General features: G+C 59.9%; 1 long non-coding RNA gene across 11 annotated transcripts in view; it reads left to right on the top strand.

Moving 5' to 3' along the window:
• The first annotated feature begins 1750 nt into the window (after nucleotides 1–1750).
• LOC131279953 (uncharacterized) overlaps nucleotides 1751–22080 on the top strand; it is a 165215-nt gene continuing 144885 nt past the window's right edge. For all 11 annotated transcript variants that reach the window (XR_011649830.1, XR_011649837.1, XR_011649828.1 and 8 more), the window contains exons 1-2: nucleotides 1751–2126; nucleotides 11705–11883. This is a non-coding gene — a long non-coding RNA (uncharacterized lncRNA). The remainder of the gene's footprint in view (nucleotides 2127–11704; nucleotides 11884–22080) is intronic.

Raw genomic sequence — 22080 nt, 5'->3', positions numbered from 1 at the left:
TGGCTCCGACCCCACGGCCCAGCCCCTCCCTGTGAAGGGGGCGTCCCAACCAGAGCCCCCCACCATGCTGGAGAGGACGTGGCCGCTCTCCTGGGCCACCCAGCCTGCCCTATCAACCCCCAAAAGTGCGGGGGGGGCAGGGGCCTGGGGGCTCCCCGCGGCCCCCGCCGTCACCTCAGGCCCCAGCAGGAGCTGGGGCGGGGCCGAGCCCGCGCCAGGTGCAGCTGCTGACCCTTGACCTCAGATAGCAGGCCTGTCCCAGGCGGACCTGACAGGGGGCAGGGGGCAGGGGCAGGGGGCGGGGGCCGCACGCACCCCGGGACCAGGAGCCTCTACACCGCGAGTCCTGGGCTCTGATCCGCTTCCTCGGCGAGGGTCTCCGGGGAGGGGGCTGGCCCAAGCCCGGGGCTGGAGCGGCCTCTGCTGACCGGGGCCTCGTCCCCCGGGCAGGTCCCTCAGCCCTTCTCTTCGCGACGCCTGGGGGCGGCCCCCCCAACAGCGGCACCCTCTCCCAAGGGCCGTGCCCGCCTGCACCCTCTCCGCGGTCCCTGGCTCCTGCCCTGCTGACCCCGTCCCTTGGGGCTCTGTCCGGCCACCTCTGGCTCTCACGCCTCTCCCCTCCCCGCCCCCGTCCCATACACGCTGGGGGGGTCCCTGTGTGTTTCGGGAAACTCCGTGAGAAGCTGTTGGGATGGGGGCCCGCTTGGACCGGCCTGGGGACCCTGGAGCACAGCCCCCAGCCCAGAGGGGAGCCCGGGGGGCCGCTGGGAGCAGAGTCCCGATGCGGGGGGAGGGGACGAGCCCCGCGCCCCCCTCCCCCCCGGGCTTCCCTGACGCGGCCCCGCTTCCTCTGCTGCTGAATTCATGGTCCCCGCACGACCGAGCTCCAGGGGCACGGCCGGGCCATCCCCCCGGTCAGGCTTTCGCGACCAGCCGGGCCTCGAGTCCCTCTGCCGTGGCCCAGGGGTGCCAGGGGACATGGGACAGATGTGGCAGCTACTGCGAGGGGTCTTGGCCTTGGCGGCCCAGAGGCCTGGGCTGCTGAAACCAAGGGCTCTGGCCCCTGGGTCAGCGCCGCCAGCTGGAGGCAGGCGCCGGGAGCCGAGCGTTGGGGTCTGCGCCCCGCCTTAGACCCCGGGGCTCCGTGGCCCCGTCCAGCTGCCGGCGGCCGCCCTGTGCACAGAGCTGCGCGCCCCAGGCCCCCCTCCACGGCCACGCGCCCTGGCCTCCCTTCCTCTCCGCGTTCCAGGCCCCTCTTCTTCGAGGACTCCCACTCCAGGGCAACATCCTCTTCCCTTGGTCACACCTGCTGTGACCCTGTTTCCAAATACGCCGACACGCACGGATACCGGGGGCAGGACTTGAGCGTGTCTTTTGGGGGAACGCTGTCTGCCGCCCCGGGCAGGGCAGTCAGCCGCGTTCAAGCAGCAGCCCTGCGCGGCGCTCACCAGCCCAACGGCCCCGCCGCGGTGCTGCCGGAAGCTGCCGGAAGCCCCACCCCGGCCTGGGTCGGATCCTGGAGGAGGGGGGGCACCGGGGAGCGGGACGGGGCAGAGGAAGAGGCCGCCGGTGCTGGTCACAGCGTGGCCTTCGCAGGTCCGTGGGCGCTTCTGGAGCCGAGCTGGCTCTCCAGCGTCCGCAGGGACAGAGCTGGCCTTTTTTATTTCCCTAAAGACTTATTTATTTATCCCCCCTTCTTGTCCCCCACCCCTCCCCGCCCTGCTGTCTGCGTCCATTCGCGGTGTGATCTTCTGTATCTAGTTCTCTCTTTCACTTCTCTTTTTTTCTCCTCTAGGATTCACTGGTATTCGATCCTGGGGACCTCTGATGTGGAGACAGATTCCCTGTCAATTGTGCCACCTCAGTTCCTGGTTTCTGCTTCACCTTCTCTCCCCATGTCTCACTTCGGTTGCATCATCATCTTGCTGCGTGACTCACTTGAGTGGATACTGGTTCACCAACACGGGCACTCAGCTCGCCCCGTGGACACTCGGCTTGCCCTGTGGACACTCTGCTCACCGCGCAGGCACTGGCTCACCGCGCAGGCACTGGCTCACCGCGCAGGCACGCTTTCCCTTCCTTTTCACCAGGAGGCCCCAGGGATTGAACCCGCGTCCATCCATATGGTAGGTGGAAGCTCTATCACTCGAGCCACATCCGCTTCCTGAGCTGGCCTTTTGCGTCCTTGCCCAGCGGACACTGGCTGCCCCCAGGGAGGGGAGAAAACTTGGTGGGGGCAGGTCCCTTGCCATCAGCAGCTGGCTGCAGCCTGTCCTGTCTCAGGTCCTCGGCTGCCGTGGCAGAGCTCCGCAAGCTGGCGGGTTCGAGCAGCATTCATTCTCTCGCGAGCTGGACGTTCGCCGTCAAAGTGGGGCAGGCTCTGGGGAGGGCCCCTCCTGGCCTCCTCAGGAGGTGCCCGGACAGCGTGCTGTCCCTTGGCCTGCGTCCCCACATGCCCTCTCCCCCTGCCCATCCCTGTGTGAGATTTCCTCTTCCTGTAAGGCTGCCAGCCCTGGTCCAGCCTCAGCTAACTAACCACTTCCGCAAAAACCCTGTTTCCAAGTAAGGCCTCGTCCACAAGGCCTGGGCTAGGACTGGACTTGCCTTTTGGGGGCCCCCAGGAAGCCGTCCTGGTCGGGATGGTGCGTGCAGGGTCACTACAGCCCACCCCTTGTTCTGCTCGGACAAGTTCACTTGTGTTGAGTTTACCCAATCTGGAAATGCTCTCTGAAATCTGGATGGGCTCATTTCCTCGGGGAATTTACAAGTTTGGACGGGCAAAACCTGATAGCCCCTCCACTGGCCCTGTCCACGGGTGGGGATGGGGCCAAGGCCAGGGCCTCTGGGCCCTCGGAACCCAGCCATCCGGGTGGGCCCTGGGTGTGGTGGCAGGCCCTTGGCTCTGACTTAGGGGTCCCACTTCTTGAGGACTTAGGGCGACTGCTGCATCTGGCAGGATGAAACTCCAAGCCGGGGCCTCCCTGAGCCTTCACAGAGCTGTCCGAACGCTCTGCCGGGCCGGCAGCTCCTGCCCACCGTGGTCCGCAGCGAGAGCGGCGGCCCCACACCGCGCGCCCATGGCCACAGCTCACGTGGTGGCCGACTTGGGCGAGCAGGCACCTCTTAAGTGCCTTGCCTTGGACTTCTCACGGCCTTGAAATTGTAACCTTTACCCCAGATGCACACCCTTTACTAGAGCCAGCACACTCGGCCCTCTGCGTCGTCAGCCTTTGGCCGACCCGTACGCCATGGACGCCAGTTTGTGGTTTGTGTCTGAGGTCGCCAGGGCCGCTGGGATAAAACCGCGATGGGCTGGCGTGGCAACAGAGCGATGTCTCACGGGTTTGGGGGCGGGGAGTGCACACCGAGGAGACGGCAGGGCCAGGGGTGCGGATCTGGGGCGTCCCAGCATCCCCCGTCGCGCGGCTGTCTCTCCTCGCCCGCCGCCCGGGTCCTGGCTGCCGCCAGCTGTCTTGGGGCCCCTGTGCCGTGCAGGCGAAGGCCCCCCATTCCTTCTGGCCTCATTTCACTGGGGCCTCCCCGGGGGCTGTGCAGAAACGAGCCCACCCCTCAACGGGCGACACCATCTCCAGGGGGCCTGTTTCCAAACAGGGTCCCGGGGTCCCGGGGCCAGGTCCTGTTGCGGTACAGTGGTCCTGTCCGAAGCAGGAGCTCTTGGCTCCGTCCTGCGAGGCATTACCGGAAGGGAATGAGCTCGAGGAAGATTGCCCGCTTTGCAAAAGCAGCGAAAGTGAAACAGAAGGGAGGCCGGCCGGCAAGCAGGGAACTCCGCAGGCCTGGAAAGCCCCTGTGCTGCAGGAGCTGCGGTGTCACCAGACCTCGTGGGACAAGGTCCCGCCGGTCCCGGGGCAGGCTGAGAAGACATGTGGGTCAGCCCGAGGGCCAGGCCTGTCCCCCCCCCCCGCTGCCTGAGAGCCCCCGGCAGCTGCCCTCTTGTTGGGGGGGGGGGGTGAGATCCAGTTAACTCTCGCTTTTCCGGGAGCTGTGCTCGGGGGAGCGCCGGCGAGAAGGCGGGGCCTCAGCGTCACGGTGGGGGGGACGGGAGGTCGTGGCCCGTGGAGGAGCTGGCAGGGCCAGGCCTGGGTGCGGTGTGGCCCCTGCTGCTGGGGTGGCGCTGCCGCGTGGGCGGCAGGGGTTGGCATGGTCCCGAGTGCCCAGAAGAGGAGGGGGCCCGGCCGCGCCCGGGTCTAGATGCAGAGGGCACAGCCTGGCGGTGAGGAGCCGGGTGGCTGCGGCCTGGGGGCTCCCTGGGGTGCGGTGGCCTGGCGCAGTGTCTGCCTCGTCCCCCGGCCACCCCGTGTCTGTCACTTTGTCTGCGTCCAGACTTCCTGTTCCGGTAAGGACACGGTTGAACGGGCTTAGGGTGCACCCTCGCCCAGGTGGCCCCGGCTTAAATAGCAATGGCCTCGGAGAGCCTGGCGGGGATCGAGTCACGCCCCCCGCAAATCTTCCTCCGCGCTCCACTTACCTTCGCCCGTGAGTGGGGCCCGGGAAGGTGTGGCTGTTAGCCACGGCGTGGCCTCAGTCCCCGTGGCTGGAGGCCTTATAAAGAGAGCACCGTGGGCACAGCCAGACAGAAGCCAGAAGCCAGAGGGACGGCCACATGGCCAGGGCGCCACCGAGCCTGGGAAGGCACAGCCTTGCTGACCCTTGACTTGCGCCTTCCCACCTTCCAAACCGTGAGGAAAGAAAGGCTCGCAGCGTGGGCGGCCCACTCTGTGGTGTTTGTTGCAGCAGCTCGGCAAACTGAGACCATCTGTTGACATTCCCGGGCCGGGGGGGGCTGGACCCGAACACGGCCTTTCCGGGGACACGGTTCAATCACTAACGAGAGCCTCTGCCATGGCACCCACCCTGTTCGCCCGTCCGCCCTGGCCGCTCCCCTGGTGCAAATCCCTTGCCCCATGGTCCGAGGCCGCCAGTCTTTGTCCTGGTCCCGCATCCTGCGCCGCCCGCTCCCGCAGCAGCCGAGCTGGCCTCCTGTTTCCCCGAGCACGCGGGGCCGCAAGACGAAGGCGCTGCCGCCCTGGGCGCATCCTGCCCTTGGTCCGAGCTGCGGCCGACGCCAGGCGCGGCGGGGCTGGCCCCAGGTGGGACCCTCCCGTGTGGTCCCGGCCGTGGCTCCCAGCTCCATTCCACGCGGGGCCAGCTACGCAGGGAGGCGGCTCCCCAGACCCGGTACTCCTGCCCAAGCCTCAGGCGGCCTCCGCACGGCCAGGCCTGGGTCCGTGGGTGCCGGGAGGCGGGGTCAGAGGGGCTGAAGGAGGGAGATGGATGGGGTTCCCCCAAAGAAACCTGAGAGAGGGGGAAGGCTGCTGCTGCAGAGCACCGCAAACCGGGGTCTAGAGCGAAAGAAACGGATTCTGTCCTGGCCCTGCAGGCCAGAGCCCCGAGATTGGGGTGCGGGCAGGGCCGGCCGCTCCCGGAGGCGGGAGGGAGTCCCCTCCTGTTGTGTCAGCTTTGGGGGCACCAGGCGCACTGGGCACGGGCTTCTGCACAGGGCGGTGGCCTGTCTGTGTGTCCATCCTCTCCTCTTCTCGCCGTGATTGGGCGACGCCTGCACAGAAAAGGCCCCATCCTGGGCTCGGGGTGGACGCACAGCCCGGGGGGATGTTGTCCAGCTCACCGCAGAGGGCCCCGCGGGGCCTGCCCCTCCGAGGCCACGGCCACTGTCCCCATCCACGGTGGGTTCCTTCTCGCTAAATGACGCCACGGGACGCAGGCGCACACACAGCCACGTGCACGCACATGCCACAGCGGTGCACGCGCACGCACACATGCCGCACACACGTCCGCACGCCACACCGCCACACCACCACGCCAGCCCCGCCTCTCCCAGCCCCCCACAAGGCTCCAGGACCCCGGGACCCCCAAGGCCGAGTCCTGCCCACAGTGGCACAGGCCACCCGGCCCCGCCTTTGCTCTGCGCCCCCCGCGGCTCCCCGCCCCCCCCCCCCGCCGCCTTCTTCCCGCTTCCCGAGCCCACAGCCCCCATTGCCACCTGGGTGAGGACCCTGTGCCCTGGCCCCTCCTCCTGGGACTCCAGACCCCACACCCCCCGGTGGCAGGACGGCGACGGGACCCCCGCACACCCCTCCATTCTGCCGCCCAAAGCCGCCCCTACCCGGCAGCCGGAACCGACGGGCCCTGAGTCCTGCAGAGGCCCCCACGACCCCTGTTGGGCCCCAGGAGTCTCCCCCCCGAGGAGCAGCCTGGGGTACAGCCTGGGGTGCCGACGAGGGGGCCCCAGCGGGGGTGCGGGCGAGGAGGGGCAGAGCCTGGCGGAGTCGGGCCCTGCAAGGGCCGCAGGCTCACAGGCCCACTGGCGGCAGAGCTGGGCGGCCTCCCCGCCCCCCACCCCGCCCCTCCTCCCACCGCCCACCCTCGAGCCTCGACCCCCCAGCGCGGTCCCTGTGCAGCCCTGGCCGGCGTGGGCCCACCCACGGCGGGAATTGGCCACACCCAGCTGCTGCCTGAGCCCCGGACATTGGGCTCCCCTCCCCCAGGCCTCTGGAGGGTCGCCTCGGCTTGGCGCGCTTCCCCCGGCAGAGCACGCAAGGCACGCAGCTGCACACCCGCGCACACCCGCGCACACGCGCAAGCCCCTCACCCCCTTGCCATTCGGTGCCCGGGTGGTGCCCGCCCCCTCCCCACCCCACCTCCTCCTACCCCTCCCCCCACCTGCTCCTAGCCCCCTCCCCACCCCTCCCCTGCCCCACCCCCTTCCCACCCCTCCCCTGACCCCCTGTCCCTCCCCACCTGCTCCTAATTCTCTCCCCACTCCCCACCTGCCCCCTGACCCCCCAGCCCCGCCACAGCACTGCATCCACTCATCTGCGGCCCCCCCTCCCCTGCCTGCCCTGGGCGGGGCTTGAGGTCTCTGGGGGAGGTGGGAGGACTGACGGGGGGCCCAGCGCCGAATTGGGTGCGGGACTAGGCCTAACCGCAGGGCAAGCTGGGACAGCCCCCCCACGGGGATGGGGGAAGGGAGGCGGGAAGGGGAGGGACCCCCACCCGCTCGGGGGAGCCTCGGTGCCAGGGGCAGAGGCGGGCAGGCGCCAGCTGGCAGGACCCCCAGCGCCTGCTTCCAATCAGCCCCGCGGGGGCCTTCCAGCCTCGCCCCGCGTCTCCAGCCCGGCCTGGCCGGAGTGTGGAGCCCCGGCTGCTGGGGCCGGAGTGGACGGACCCAGCAGCGGGCAGGGGTCCTGCGACCGCCTGGGGGGGCCCTTCTGGGGCAGGAGGGGCCTGCACCGAGAGCCTGCGTCCCCGGGGCCTTCCCGGCCCTGCCACCCAAGGCCCTCGTCCTCAGGGTGTCGGGGGACCCCAGGGCTGGTGCTCCTGTCGTCACTCCCAGCAGTGTCTGGGGTAAGGGGCCCGGGAGCACTTGATGAGGAGCCCGCGCCGGCTCTCCAGCCGTGGGGGCTCCCGGTGCCGCGGGAGGCTGAGGGGCCCCACAGCCTCGGCCTGACTGGAGCCCCCCGCCTGGCCGTGCCTGGGGCCTCCCCGCTCCTTCTGGGCCTGGCTGGGCCGCCCGCCTCAGGGGCTGTGGTCTCGGGCCTCCCCTCTCTGGCTGTCCCTCGTTTTTCAGCTTTCTGTCCCCGTGGGCCGAGGGGACAGGAAGCACCCCCGCCCCTGTCGCCCGAGGAGTGAAGCCCCAGCTCTGACAGCGGGAGGTGCCTATGCTGGAGGGGCTCTCGGGGTGGATTTGAGGGGCCGCCCAGGGCACCGTCTGGAGGGGATCTGCCTCATTCCCATACAGGAAGGGGATCTGCTCCCTGGGGGCCTTGCCCCAAGGGGCTGCCATTCACAAGGAACCAGCATCGGGCACTTCACAGTGTGTGTGGCCTCCTGTCCTCCTGAGGCTGCCCCCTCCTCCCTGGGGAAGCTGGGAGGATGGCAGAGCAGAGGAGCAAGCTGCCCATCCTGGTGGTGCGGCCTGCCCCACCGTGCCAAGCACCGTGCCTCAGTTTCCTTACATGTGAGATGGGGAGCGACAGCATCCGGGGCGCCGACGGGCAGGGAGGGAGCCAGCACACGTGAAACACTTTGGCCCAGTGCTTGGCCGTCAGGACCACGCCAGGCAGGCTGGGCTGGTTGGGGTCCCGGAGTGGAGACCCCGCCAAGCCGGATCCCTGGAGCCCGGGGCCTGAGGCCGGCAGAGTGCGCGGCGGTCCCCGCTGCTGCTCTCGCTTTTCAACTCCCAGGACGTCTCGTGGGTTGGGGCGGGCTTGTACGACATGCGCGTGCAGGTCGGAGGGGGATGCGGCCAAAACCCGCGCCCCCGTCCCCGGCTCAAAGGCAGAACATGCCAGTGTCCTCGCGCCCCGCGGCCTGCCAGCGCGGGGTCCCTAAGCGAGACCCCGCTGGGGGAGGGGGACACACGGCCGCGGCTCGGGGCTCGGGGACCAGACTCGCCTGGCAGAGATCCGAGAGCTCAGGGAGTGCTGTCTTGGTTTTGGGGTGGCCTCCCATGGGGACCTCAACTCTGCAGCCGTTTTGGGGCTCCCTGTTCTGGAGAAGCGCAGAGGCGAGCCGTCGCAGGGTGTCCCTTCCGGAGGCGCCGGGCGGCTTCTGGGGTCCACTGCGCCCTTGCCCTCCCTCGGCTTGTCGCTTGGCCTTCTCTGTGTGGGTCTAGGGACCCTGATCTTAGGCCCCCCGACATTGCATGGAGGGCCTGGCCTCATCCAGTGAACCCCATCTTGCTTGCCAAGACCCTCCTCCTATGGGGGCTGGGGGCAGGCGTGAACAGATCTTTGGGGGGACACATTCACCCCAGGACCAGCCCCCACTGGGGACTTGGGGGGTGCAATGGTGCCCTGGGGAAGCCCGTGGCTCCCCTCAGCTGGGGGCTGAGAGGCGCAAGAGAGGAGCTGGCTTGGCTCTCTGCTGCCGGGAGCACCGCGGCGGTCCCCAGTGCTCGGGGTGGGGCGGGAGGTCCAGCCGGCTGTGGGTGGGGGTGGCTGGGCCGACTCTGCAGTGGGTGCCTGGGGGGGAGGGGGAGGGGGCAGGAGGGGAGGGGAGGCCCCCGCAGGTAGGTGCCAGGTGACCTGGGCCAGGCTTGCTGGGGCCTGGGGGGCAGTGGGCACCCTCACCTCGTCCTCTGTTTCACTGTGGGCCACGATTCTGAGACCCCCATCAGCTGCCTCTCAGGGACCCTGGGGTCCTTCTCCAGGGGGCATCCTGTCCCCCAGACCCGCGCATCCCTCTGCTGTGCTAAGCGTGTCCTCCAGCGGCTTCTTGAGGCAGGAGGTGGGAGGGACCCCTCAGGGACCGTTGCCCCCCGACTTTGGGGGCCGGGGGCCGGGGGCTGGGGGCCGAGAGCGGCCTCTCGACATCGTCAGCCTCCGGAACCTCCCGCCACCGCCACCGCCGCTGCCGGGGAGAGGTGTGACTGCCCCAAAGCCCGTCCTGCCTGCGACCTCCCTCCTCCAGAGCCGTGTCCTGCGAGCTCCGGCAACGCCCGCCACGGGCCTCAGCGCGGACCCACGTCCTTCGGTGCTGGAACTTTCCACGAATGGCAGCACGGATGCCCTCTGCTTTCTCCTGTTCTCCTTGTCCACCTTCTGGAATCCCTGGTATTCTGAGCTGAGCCCACCCTCTTCTTCCTTCTGTCTTCTCCATGGGAGGGGAGGATGGAGCTGGGGCGGAGGAGCGGGGCGGACCCCCACCCCACCGTGAGCGGGGCCCTGGGGAGGGGCTGGACGGCGGCCTCTGCCTCCAGGCCGTCGGGGCGGGCGTCCTGCGGGAGCGGGGCAGGGGGAGGCCCATGTCGTGCCCACCCTGGCGGGGATCCTGGGTGTCGCTGCTCAGCCCGGCCAGGTTTCAATGGGTCACAAGGTCACCCCAGCACTTAGGGGGCCCTGGGGGGAGCCCCGGGGGGCTGAGTTGACCCCGTGGTAGGCTGAGTGGGGACATGAGGTGCCCTGGCCTAGGTACCTTGCATGCTTCCCATGGCAGCGAGCAGCTTGGAGAAGAGGAGAGGGGCCTCCTCGCCCCCCGTTATCAGCCCAGGGGCCCCGAAACCAGGGGCCCAAAGCCCGCTGCGCGGGGGCCCTCTCGCTCACGTGCCCGCAGAGCCGAGGAGCCGGGACAAGCTCACCGTTTGCATCTGGGTGTAGAAGCTGCACCGTGCCTCCTCTCTAACCTGAAAATGAGGGGTGGGGCACTGCAGCTGGGATGGGGACACACGGGCGCCGTGGGGAACCCCAGCTCCCCGCATCCCTGGCCGCCAGAGCGGACCCTCCGCTTGCCGGGCGAGCTGCAGGACTGCTGCCTGCCCCAGTGCAGGGCACAGAAGGCCTTGCTGAAGGAAGCCAGCGCTCCTTCCCCAGCCCCAGCACCCCCCCCCAAATTCCTGTGAGTTCCAGGGTCCGTCACAAGGATCAGGCCAGGGAAGGGGAGGGTGGGGGTGATCCAGAGCCTGGAGCGGGGATCTCATTGGGTGCTCTTGCCAGAAATCCTGGAGCCCGTGGCTGGCTCAGGTGGCTCAGGGTCGGCGTCCTCAGCTGGCGGATTTGGCCTTGATCTTGACGGGACGCTTGGTGCTCCCGAGGGGCGGGCCCAGTGGAGAGGTAAGGGCCCCCCGACAGGTCTCCACCGGCCGTGCTTCCTCACTGCCACCCGCAGGGCTCCTCGGCGCCTGCCCCGGCGCAGGGTGGTGTCCTTGGTCTCCGACTTCCCTTTCCAAGGCCTGCCCTGGTTCGGATGGACCTGATCTTAACAGGTGGAGTCACAGACGAGTCCACACCCGGTGGGTGAGGAGACCCCCCGCAGAGCGCCCTGCTCCCCAGCCGGCTCCCGCCGCAGGAACAGCGACCACGACCGGGAGCGGGGCTCCTGAGGGCAGGCGGGCCGGCCCGGGCCCACGCCCTTAGATCCCCGGTGGCCTGTGGCAGGTGACGGGCCGCGGCTGGCGCTGCGCCTTGTACACCCCCTCCCCCTGCCCTCCACCTCTGTGGCCGTTTGCTGTTATTGATGAGTTCCCAGATGAAATACCGATCACGTTTGTGAACGGGTCTGCTCCTCTGGGCAAGCGTTACCCTTAGATTGTGCTGAATTCAGGGGGTTCACTTTTACTTGATTAGATAGCGATTAGGACTTCGACTGGGCCTGTCAGTAGGATGCTGAGTCCCCGCCCACAGAGAGGCAGGGACCCGCAGAGAAAATGACAAGGCACACGGATTAATTGGAGTTTTGAACTGGAGCCTGCGAAGCAAACACATGGGAGAGAGCAGAGCAGCTGAGCCTGGAGAGGGACGAGCCCTGGGAGAGAGATGACCCTTGCCCCAGCCTCCAGCTGATGTTGGAAGAAGCTGGGACCACAGAACCTTCAGAGGAAGAGGGAAAGTGAGCCCTGGCAGGCGTCAGCAGCCGTCTTGCTCCAACATGTGGCAGCAGACTTTGGTGAGGGCAGTAGCTTGTGCTTTGCGGCCTGGTGTCTGTAAGCTTCTATGCCAATAACGAACCTTTACGAAAGCCAACAGAGTTCTGGTATTTTGCATCACACCCCTTTGGCTGACTGACACCACCTCTAAACTCTTACCACATGGGAGTGTAAGTTAGAAGGAATTGTGCAGTGGGGGGCCTTGAGATTTTTTGGAGATTGTCTTTTTTCACTCGTAACATCCTCGCGGCCACCCACGCTGCCGTGTGCGTGACAAGCTCTTTCCTTCTCATTGCTGAGGGGTGTCCCATGGTGCTGACACGCCAGTCTGTTTGACCGTTCACCTGGCGAGGCAGTGATGGAAAGTTCACCTGTCCACTTGTTGCTGAGAGGACGTCTCGTTGGTGCATCCATGGCTGACGCCATCTACAATCAACCGGGGACGTGGCCTTCGGCAGAGAGATGCCTCGTCCAGTCAGGTGAGCAATGGGCCTTAAAAGGAGAGGGGAGGATGTCGGCAGCCAGAGGGAGAATTCCCACCTCTAATTAGGCCGGCAGGGCCCTCCTGGGGATTCGTCGAGACCCTTCCTCAGAGTCCCACTTGGTTGGTTGTAGTTTTTGCTTTTACAAATACAGCTGCTGTCAATATCCGCGTCCAGGTTTTCACGCAGACATAAAGTTTCTTTTCTCTGTCTAAATACCCAGCAGCGTGATTGCTGGGTCGTTTGGTCATTTATTCAGTTTTTTAAGAAACTGCCAAACCGTTTTCCAGAGCGGCTGCGCCATCCTCCAGCACCTCCAGCCACAGGCGAGAGACCTGCGGCTCCCCGTGCGGCTGAACGGCCGCCTGGCCTCGGCTGCGGTCACGTGGGCATTTCAGCCGTTCTGGTGGGCGGCAGCGCTGGCTCGTCGTGGCTTAGTTGTCATCTCCTTAACGGTCAGCCGTGCTCCACCACCTTTGCAGGGGCTTCGTCCATCTGCCTGCCCTCGTCAGGAAAGCGCCTTGTCCTGTCTTGTGACCGTTTGCCAAATCGGCTTGTTCGTTTCTTTTCCTGGTGCATTTTGAGAGTTCTTTATGTATTCTCCAAGCCCACGGCTTGTCTTCTCATCCTCGTCACATAGTCTTCACAGAGCAAAAGTTTCTGCTTTTGACGAAGTCCAGTCTACCCATTTTTTCCATTTGCAGATCGCCTGGGGGCTCCAGCAAGCCCGAGGCTCTGAGGACCTCCCCGAGGTTTTCTTCCCAAAGCTGTACAGTTATACATTTTGCAGTCAGGTCTGTGACCGATTTTGGGTTAATTTTTCTACAAGGTATGAGGTTTAGTCGAGGTTTCCCCGCCCCGCCGTGCTAGACAGTCGTTCCAGCGCCATCTGTTGAAAAGTCCCCTTCCGCCGCTGAATTCCTATGGGCGCCTTTGACGAAAACCAGCTGGCGCTTCTGCTGCGGGCTATTTCTGGGCTGTCTGTCCTGTTCCGTTGTTCTCTAGTCTTCCTCTGCCAGCCACACTCTCTTGATTGCCACGTACCCAATCTCAGCTCAAGGAAGAGTGGGGGCCCCTGGAGACCGGTCAACTTTCTTTTAAATATTTATACATACACACACACGCACATTTTATTTCAGAACGGTTTTAGCTGTAGAGATAAATTGTGAAGACCATACTTGAGCTGCGAATACTCTCCTGAATGCCCCTTACCCAGCTTCTCCTTTTTCAAAAGAAATTGTTTTTAGCTATTGTAGTTCCTTTGCTTTCCACACAGGTTTCAGAATCTACTCCTTTGTCTTACACGAACTTGGATAGGACTGGTTTAAGCCAGGACATCTGGGGAGATGGTGTTTCCACCCTGTTCTCTTCCAACCCGTGGGCGCGGGACGTGGGCCCGTTCATGTTGCTCTTTGATTTCTGTACCGTTAATTTTCTATATGGATTGCGTGTGGAAGTGGTAATGGTGTACTGGGGTAAATGAAACGTGTTGCTGAAATGAATCTCTCTGCCTGTCCCGTGGCTCCTAGAAAAGCACGCATGGCTGGCGTCTGTGACCGGCCAGGGCTGCGCCGACGGCCCACACCGCAGGGGACGGCAGCGCCAACACCCGTGGGGGCCGCGGGAGCCCAGCCCTCGGCCCGGGCAGCTGCCGGGGTTCCCGCAGGCGCCCAGGACGCCACGGCGCAGAGCCCAGCCAGGCACAGCTGCCTCAGGGGGCAGGTCCAGGGGCACTCGCGGTGGACCGGCCTGCCTGGCCCTTAGGGATTGACCAAATGAGCGCAGGCCGGCAGGTCTGTGTCCCACACCAGGGAGACGCGCGCAACTTTCAGAGCGCGCGTTTACAGGGGCAGCCTCATCGACTGGCGGAACCCCTGCATTGTGCCCCTTACCTGTGGAGGGGGGCTGTTGTGGCAGGACGAGCCACCTGGCTACACCTGGGCTCACCTTCCCTAGCCGGCAGGTGAGGGACCGGGAAGGCCTACATCGGGCTGAGAGCGCAGCCTGGCCTCCGTCTCCTCCCGCGGCCCCCTCACCCGTCGTCTATCAGGAGACGAGTCCCAGGAGAGGGGCACCGACAAACGACCTGCCGGCTCGCCCCAAACCACCACGGCCATCAAAGGCAGGGCGAGTCTGAGAAACCGTCACAGCCAAGGGGAGCTACGGGAGCCGTGACGACCGCGCAGTGTGGTGTCCCGGATGCACGCAGTCTGTGTAAATAAGGACTTTGGTAAGAATTGGCTGTGACAAAGTCACTATAATAATGATGAGCTAACAGTAGGGGGTGCGGGGTAAGGAGTACTCAGGGGAGTACTTGGGGCTCTAGGTATGATCGTCACAACTTTTCTCTACAGCTAAAACTCTTCCAAAATAAAATATATGTGTGTATGCATACATACATAGATTTAAAGGAAACTTATACTGGGTCTCCAGGAACCCCAAATATCCACAGCCTCAACCGAGGTTTGGAAGGTGTGGTAAGGTGGACCAGCTATCCCAAGGAACCTTGCCCTCAAGATACTGGATAAAATATTTTAAAATTTCTTTTGAAAGGATGATAAATTAAAAGACACAGACTAGATTTGGGAAAAAACTTCCAGTAATATGCTGTTACAAGCATATTCCACCCACAACGAAGACCACCTCGAAGTTGAGCCTCTACGGGCGGAATAAGCGACTCCAGGAGAACATTGACCCAAACAAGTTGACACTGACATTGCGTCCAACGGACCTTTGGGAAAAAAGCATTACTGGAGACCAAACAGCTCGCTAGAAGGTGATAGAAGGCTCCATTCAACAGGAAGCTGTTCCAGTTCCAAACGGACATGTGCTAGTAACGTAGCACCAAGATATCCGAAGCAAACATTGAACTAGAGCTTGAGGCCATCCGTGGAGATTGGTTCTCAGCGACGAGAGGTCTGAAGATACAAACACCAGCATGTTCTAGGTTAGACTTGAACCCCACATTAACAAGCTCAACCTAACAGACACTGTACACCTCTGCGCCCAGCAGTGTATGCTCATTCAAAGCACATGAAGGAGAGGTCATTTTAAAAAGATCACATATCAGGGCATGAGATAGCCTTGACAGACTTCGGAGAATCAGTGTTATCACAGCAGAGAAGGTAGAAATCAGTAACTACAAGCTCGTTTAAAGCATTGTTCTAAACTTAATCTAATAGACCAAAGAAGGCTACATGGAAAACTTGTGGGATGCAGCAAAATTGAGCTTACGTGAGGTGGAAGGCTGAATGTCAGCGAGCTGAGCCTCTGGGCAAAGATGCCAGGGTGAGTACAATAGAATAAACTCAAATAATGTCCAGGGCAGGAGATGATAAAGATAAGATCAGAAAATGGCAAGATGGGAGGGGGTGACATACAGCAGAGGAGGTCTATGGCAGAGGCTGCTTCCTGGGAAAGATTAATACAGTTAATAAGGTCTGGAGAACTGGATCAAGAAACAAAACCCAGGGAAGTGGATGTGGCTCAACAGATAGAGCGGCTGCCTACCATAGAGGGGTCCAAGGGTTTGATACCCAGGGCCTCCTGGTTTGTGTGGTGAGCTGGCCCAAGCGCAGTGCTGCTATGCGCAAGGAGTGCCAGCCCATGTGAAAAAAGCGCATCCAGCCCAGGAGTGGCACCGCACACATGGAGAGCTGACACAGCAAGATGATGCAACAAAAAGAGACACAGCTCCCCAGTGCCGCCTGATGAGAATGCACGTGGACACAGAAGAACATAGCGAATGGACACAGAGAGCAGACAAGGGGGGGGGGGGCGGGGAAAGGGGAGGAGAAATAAATAAATCTTAAAATAAAAAAAAAAGAAACAAAAACCAAATCAATGCTAGGAAAGGAAAGTGGGGTGTGCCCCACAACCTGTGCAGCAGTTGGTTAACACAATAGTAAGAGACTAGGGTCAGGAGTGAGCAACTTGGCCATTTCTTCTAGAACTAGGCATTATGCTTCCATCGGCTCGGCAATGGCATTCCTTGAAATGAAGATTTACATCCACCTATGAACCTGCACGTGGGTGTTCATGGCAGCTTTATCTCCGGGAGCCCCCAAACTGGAGACAACCTGTGTGCCCTCCGCTGGGTGAACGGTGTAAGAAGTGGGGCAAAGAAAAAGAAGTGGGGCAAGAAGAGCTGGTCCACCTGTGCCGTGGAGGATGACCCAGCCACCAAAGGGGAGGGGAGGGGACATGTGCACAACTGGGAATTGGGCTGCCAGCGGGCGGCTGCCCTGGGTCCCTGCCACGTGAGTGTCTCCCATGGCGGCTCACCCCGGGGACATGCCAGAGGAGGACAGGCTCACTCAGAAGGCGCAGACTGCACATTCCACTTCGAGAACCTCCTTGAAGCGACAGAGAACAGATTCGTGGTTGTCAGAGGCAATGGGTTTCGGGGAGGGGGTGGCAGGGGGAGCCCTGTGGTGGGACGGGTCCGAACCTTGGTTCCACGAAGCGGCGCGGGTGATCAATTGCACACACGCACATACGTGTGAGCGCGTGGAGCGTGTGAGATCTGACAGCTCCGGGGAGAGCACCAGGTTGACTTCCCAGGGTTGACTGTACCGCGCCGTGCAAGAAGTCCACGCTGGGGGGCAGCGCAAAGGTGCCTGGACCTCCTTGTACATTTGTTTCAACTTCCCATGATTCTACTGTTTCAAAATAGGAAGTGAGAAGGATGCTATGGGCCCCAGAATCAAAACCTTGAAGAGGTGAAAAAGTTGATCGAAAATATAAATGAAGAAAATGGACTAAGAAGAAATAAAATTTAGAATCTCTCAGGTCCCCAAGTCTGTTATTGAGGATTCCCCAGAGAGACAGAATCAACAGGATACATACGTGTGGATGTTAAGAGATCCGTGGTAGGAACTGGCTCATGTGACTGTGGGGATTGACAAGTCTGAGTGCCACAGGGCAGGCTGCAAGGTGGCAGCTCGATGGCAGTGACGTGGATTCCCCAGGAGAAGCCGTCTGTCTGTCTGGAGATGGAAGTCCTTGCCTGACAGGCTGAATCCTCGCTTCTCCCTGGAGGGCTCCAGTTGGCTGGACAAGAGTCTCTCCTTGCTGAAGGCCGCCTCCTCTGTTGACTGTAGATGTCATCAACCATAGATGCAATCCATGCCTACAGGCCGGCGCTTGCTTGACCAAACAACTGGACACTGTCACCTGGCCAAGTCGACATGTGAACTTAACTGTCACACCAAGGAGTCCCCGTGGATGAAGGAAAGCTTGTCTCACCAAAGAAGGGCCAGCTGAGGAACGCAGAAGGAATGGCAAAATCAGTGTACTGGTTATAGATGGCTGCGTAACAAATGACCCCAAAACTCAGTAGTTAACACAGCCCATGTTTATTATCTCAGGGATCAAGCATGCCTAGTGCTGGCTCCTCAGTCTCAAGGTCTGTCCCAAGGCTACTCGCCGTGGCTCCAGGGCTCAGCTGGGAGGACCCACTTCCAGGCTCGCTGCATAACTGGCAGGACTCAGAACTGCATGTGCTGGGGGACGGAGGGCCTCAGTTCCTCCAGGGCTGCGGGCTGGAGGCCGCCCTCGGTTCCTTCCACGTGGTCATCTCCGTGGGCGGCTCCAGCAGGGCATCTCGCTCTAGCAGAGGGAGCGGGTGGAGAGCAGCAAGGACGAGGCCGTGGAAGCCAGCACGTGCTGAGGCTAACCTTGCAAGCGGCATCTCATCGCATCGGCGTGTTCTCAGCTAGGAGCAAGTCGCTGGGTAGGTCCGGCCCATATTCGAGGAGGGGGCTGCCAGGGCCCACTCAGGAGGTGGGGTCCTCAAAGGGCTGCCCTACCGCAGCCACACTTAGCATTTTGCAAAACTGCTGAAATAATAGACCCAGGCCAGTATCGGAGGCTGGACCAGGAGGAGAACGCCTGACGGGAACTGACGGCAGCATTGCACCCACGGGTCCTCGCTAGTTGCAAAGGAAGGGTCTAACTTTCCACGGAAATCGCTGGCTGTCGCCGTGTGGCCGGACTCAGCCTCACCAAAGCAGGACAGCCAGGCACCAGGAGCCTCCTGGTGGGGGCAACGGGCAGTGCGTGGCATGGCTGCCACTCCCTGGAGGGTTCTTGCCGCATCGAGTCCCATCGAAAGACGCCGTCGCGCTAACTACAGGAAAACAGGGGAGAGAGGGGCACGTAAAAAGGCACCACGAGTGTTGGAGATTTGGACCCGAAGGGTATTGGGAATGAAAGAGAAAAGGGAGAAGGAAGCAAAGAGAAAGAACGAGAGAGCTGGGATCAGGGGGTCTGCGAGTAATGACTCCTTAGACAAATTTATAGTTTACAAGGGGCTCTTTATTTATTTATTTATTTTTTAAAAGGTATCTATTTTTTTAATTTTTATTTTATTTTATTTTATTTTTATTGACTTTGTAATAATATTACATTAAAAATATATATGTGAGGTCCCATTCAACCCCACCCCCCACCCCCCCTCTCCCCCCCCAACAACACTCGTTCCCATCATCATGACACATCCATTGGATTTGGTAAGTACATCTTTGGGCACCTCTGCACCTCATAGACAATGGTTCACATCATGGCCCATACTCTCCTCCATTCCATCCAGTGGGCCCTGTGAGGATTTACAATGTCCGGTGATTACCTCTGAAGCACCATCCAGGGCAGCTCCATGTCCCAAAGACGCCTCCACCTCTCATCTCTTCCTGCCTTTCCCCATACCCATCGTCCACCATGTCCACTTTTCCCAATCCAATGCCACCTCTTCTATGTGGACATTGGATTGGTTGTGTCCATTGCACCTCTATGTCAAGAGGAGGCTCAGATTCCACATGGATGCTGGATGCAATCCTCCCACTTTCAGTTGTAATCACTCTAGGCTCCATGGTGTGGTGGTTGTCCTTCTTCAACTCCATCTTAGCTGAGTGTGGTAAGTCCAATAGATCAGATTGTAGGTGCTGGAGTCTGTTGAGGCTCAGGACCTGGCTATCACATTGTCAGTCCAGAGATTCAAATCCCCTAAATATATCTTAAACCCCAACATTAACTGCACCTCCAGCACATTAGCATGAAAGTCTTATGAAGGGAGATCCCATCTGAGTCCAGATTCATCACACATAAACACCATTTCCAAAGAGGGGCCATCTGCCCTGGTAGTTAACCCCATCGGCCATGACCATAACTCCCATGGGTCTCTTTAGCCCTCAAAGGAACCAATATCTGGGGGTTGTATCTGTTTTATCTGTCTCTCTGACTCTGCTCAGTTGTGCATGAGGGCAATCCTTCTGCCAGCCTCCAGACTCTTTTTTAGAAACTCGTAGCCATATAAACTCATTTCTCCTTTTCATTTCCCCCTTACTTTAGGTCAAACAGCATTTTAAAGTCATGGTATTTTATGTAGACGTGGATATTCTGCTGATCCGCATTGAACCTTCCGTATAAGGTCATTTTCCAGTTGCATCATCAGTTGGTAGTTGATAGTGGTCCCTCGTTGCCAGGGAGGCTCATCCCCGGGTGTCATGTCCCACGCTGGGGGGAAGGCATTGCATTTACATGCTGAGTTTGGCTTCGAGACTGGCCACATTTGAGTAACATGAAGGCTGACAGGAGGAAATTCCCAGGCACAATGTTGCTCTAGGCCTTGTTCTTATTTTAGGTTTATCAGCTCACAAGCATAGTCATTAGCATCAGGGGCTCACTGTTGAACCCTCACTCCCTCCCGGTCCCCGCCACTGTACCTGGGAGACTGTTGCTGCTCCCCTAGGGACCACGACAGAGCACCACTGGCCAGGAACCCAGTACCCACCCTGCTGTGGTTTTTAATTGTTGACAAGGGGCTCTTTATATACCCCAGTGTACATGCCAAGAAGCAGGCAGACATAGCCTACGTGCCAATAAGCATAAACACATAGCCTACGTGTCATCAAACAGCAGCACGTATTAACTATCAGCATTACCCATAGTCTAAGGAATTTTAAAAAATCTTATCTCAAGGTACAACGTCTAAGTGTTCTATTCACTACAAAAGGTATGAGCTCATCTTGTCTTTCAGCCTTTAACAGCTTCATCCCATTCACTGGCAACTCTTAATTACTGCATTCCTTAGGTTGCAAGCATAGCCATGGAGACAGCACTAGCATGGAGACAGCACATCTCTCCTTGAGAAGCCACTGTACCTCAGTATCCAACATCTCCCCCTTTTTGTTTTAGTTGAGGTGACCGTGCCTGCCTTAGGTTGCCCTCCTCTGAGAGTCTTACCCGTCTTGAATATCGGCCAAGCTCTTCAACGTGGGGAAATTATTGAAGTGCTTTTGCTAGCACCAGATTATTCGCATGTCCCACGGCTGTTATGCTTTGCAATTTTCTTTGACAGCACTGTCCGGCACAGGCAAGAATCAGGAGCAACAGAACAAATAGGATTAGCCCTATTCCTAAAGCTGACAGGAAATGCTGCAATTTCCACCAATTAACTGGGTGAAATTTTGTAATATGTGAAATAATATCTGAGAAAATATCCTGATCATTGGCTACATAAATTTGATTTCGAGACATTTCTAATATTTTCCTTTGTAATTATCATTTCTAGAGAGATTACTTTTATGGCGTAGCAATGATTCTTAATTTTCCCCCATTCTATATCAGATGAATTATAGGCAAGAGGAGTAATACAAAAGTTACTTTCATTGCAATCACATTTCTTTTTTTTTTAATTCATTTTTAAAAAAGTATTACATTCAAAAAATATGAAGTCCCATTCAACCCCACCGCCCCCACTCCCCACTCCCCCCACAGCAACACTCTCTCCCATCATCATGACACATCCATTGCATTTGGTAAGTACATCTCTGGGCATTGCTGCACCTCATGGTCAATGGTCCACATCATAGCCCATACTCTCCCACGTTCCATCCAGTGGGCCCTGGGGGAATCTACAATGTCCCGTAATTGTCCCTGAAGCACCACCCAGGACAACTCCAAGTCCCGAAAATGCCTCCACATCTCATCTCTTCCTCCCATCCCCCACACCCAGCAGCCACCATGGCCACTTTTCCCACACCAATGCCACATTTTCTCTGTGGACCTTGGATTGGTTGTGTCCATTGCACTTCTATGTCAAGAGGGGGCTTAAATTCCACATGGATACTGTATGCAATCCTCCTGCTTTCAGTTGTAGGCACTCTAGGCTCCATGGTGTGGTGGTTGACCTTCTTCAACTCCATGTTAGCTGAGTGGGGTAAGTCCAATAAATCAGAGTGTAGGAGTTGAAGTCTGTTGAGGTTCAGGGCGTGGCTATCATATTGTCAGTCCAGAGATTCAAATCCCCTAGATAGATCTTAAACCCCAGCACCAACTACAATTCCCGTAAAGTAGCATGAAAGACTTGTGAAGAGATCCCATCTGAGCCCAGTTCCATCACGTAGAAACACCAGCTCCAAAGAAGGGCCAACTGACATGGCAGTGAACCCCATCTGCCATGACCATAGAACCCGTGGGTCTCATTAGCCCTCAAAAGAATCAATACCTGGGGTTGTATCTACTTTATCTGTCTCTGAGACTCTGCTCAGGTGTGCATAAGGGCAATCCTTCTGACAACCTCAAGACTCTTTTTTAGAGACTCATAGCCATATAAACTCATTTCTCCTTTCCATTTCCCCCTTACCTTAGGTCAAAAAGCATTTTAAACTCCTGTTATTATATGTAAACAGGGATATTCTGCTGGTCCACATTGAAACTGTAATTCAAGGTCATTTTCTAGTTGCATCATCAGCTGGTATTTGGTAGTGATCCCTCGGTGCCAGGGAGGCTCATCCCCGGGTGTAATGTCCCACGCTGGGGGGAATGCACTGCATCTACATGCTGAGTTTGGCTTCAAGACTGGCCACATTTCAGTAACATGAAGGCTGTCAGGAGGAAACTCCCAGGCACAGTGCTGCTCTAGGCCTTGTTCTTATTTCAGGCATATAGGCTCACAAGCATAGTCATTAGTATCAGGGGCTCACGGTTGGACCCTCATTCCTTCCTGGTCCTTACCGTTGCACCTGGGGGACTGCCGCTGCTCCCCTAGGGACCACGACAAAGCACCCCCAGCCAGGAACCCAGTATCCCCCCAGCTGTTGTTTTTAATTGTTGCCACTATGAGTATATCCAAACATTACCATGCACCCTGGACATATGCCCTGTATAACTCCCTGTCAACTATATATTGCCTGT

Source organism: Dasypus novemcinctus, chromosome 10, assembly GCF_030445035.2.
Source record: "Dasypus novemcinctus isolate mDasNov1 chromosome 10, mDasNov1.1.hap2, whole genome shotgun sequence".
Taxonomy (NCBI): domain Eukaryota; kingdom Metazoa; phylum Chordata; class Mammalia; order Cingulata; family Dasypodidae; genus Dasypus; species Dasypus novemcinctus.
The sequence above is the reverse complement of the archived record's forward strand: the minus strand, read 5'-3'. Positions and strand labels throughout refer to the sequence as shown.